Genomic DNA, 1,527 nt, shown 5'->3' with positions numbered 1-1,527 from the left:
CTATAAGAATGAAGTGAAAATAGAAGCTAGTACCCATACCCTGTAGCTTCACCTTAGGAAGCTGGATGTCTGATATTGCCAGATCATCGTGAAGTTTTCAAAAAGAAAGGTAGAAAATAATGGCTTTGGATTATAGAAACTATTAAAATGGTTGTATCATTTACACCCCTGTGACTGGAAACAAGGACAAGATCTGCTCTCAGAGCGAGCACTGTATAGGCATGTTTCAGCATGGAGCCGTTTCCATGGAGAAGAACAAATTCTCCCCAAATCAGAAGGGCTTTGAGAACTATTTCCTACCTTTAACCATTGAGATGCTTCCTGGGGTAGAGAGCTTTGATTCACTCAGCTTTGGTACCATTCATTCCATTGTAGATTCCAATTTAACAAGCTCACATCAAGCCTTTGCCCTGTGGACATCTGGATAGTTTGACTGAGCCACTTGTCAGTGGAGTAAATAATGAAAGCGAGAGCTGACAGCTTCAGAGCTGGCTGATGGATTCCGATATGGCTGCTGCTGATGATTACAAGTGCTGTTTAGAATCGGGGAAGCATCGTCATGCAGAGGGGCTAACAGCAGACCTTTGCCTGGTCCCTTCTCATTGACAGATGCAGTTTGTGTAAGTTGAAAAAGGACAGGGTCTTTTTAACCATCCACTATTTTTTGGTAAGGAGCCTGGTCACGTGGTTAAGGGCTCAGCTGCTAATTGAAAGGTCTGCAAGTCAAACCCTCCAGCCATTCTGCAAGAGGAAAGACCTGGCAGCCTACTCCATAAACATGGCAGCCTAGGACATGCAGTGGTGCCCTTCTGCTCTACATGTGTGATCATTCTGAGCTGGCATCATTTCAACAGCATACCATACAACATCAAGCCGCCTTCTGTGTATTGTTGTTGGATGCTGGTCAAATCACTTCTGACTTACATTGACCCTAGATACCAACAGAATGAAACACAGCCTGGTCCTGCACCATCCTCACAATTGTTAGGTTTGTGCTCATTGTTGCAGCCACGGTGTCAAGCCATCTCATGGAGAAGCTTCCTCTTTTCCTCTCTACAAGAAGTCCTCTTCCATGGACCAGTGTCTTCTGGTGCCCTGTCCAAAGCGCATGTGAGGAGGTATTCTCGTCTCTGCCTCTAAGAAATCTTCTGGATGGATTTCCTCCAAGGCAGCTTTGTTTGTACTTCTGGCAATATTTCCAGCTTTTTCCACCAACGCTGTAATTCAAATGCATCAGTTCTTCTCCAGTCGACATGGCTTATTACCCAGCTTTCACGTGCATTGAAACTATGATGGTTTGGGTCAGGCCTGCCTGAGACCTCAAAGTGACATCTTTGCTCTTTAACACTTTAAAGATGTCTTGTGCAGCAGCCTTGCCCAATGCAAAGAGTTATTTGCATCAACCATTTCAAGAGATAGCACACGAGCCAGAACCAAGGGCATTAAAGGCAGATGACCAAGTTGCACTGAAGGCATTGACAAAAAACGTGACTCCAGGAATCAGCAGAACACCAGTAGAAATATTTC

This window comes from Echinops telfairi, unplaced genomic scaffold (genome assembly GCF_000313985.2).
Source record: "Echinops telfairi isolate 266 unplaced genomic scaffold, ASM31398v2 ScPeMD7_23;HRSCAF=83, whole genome shotgun sequence".
Classification (NCBI taxonomy): domain Eukaryota; kingdom Metazoa; phylum Chordata; class Mammalia; order Afrosoricida; family Tenrecidae; genus Echinops; species Echinops telfairi.
The sequence above is the reverse complement of the archived record's forward strand: the minus strand, read 5'-3'. Positions refer to the sequence as shown.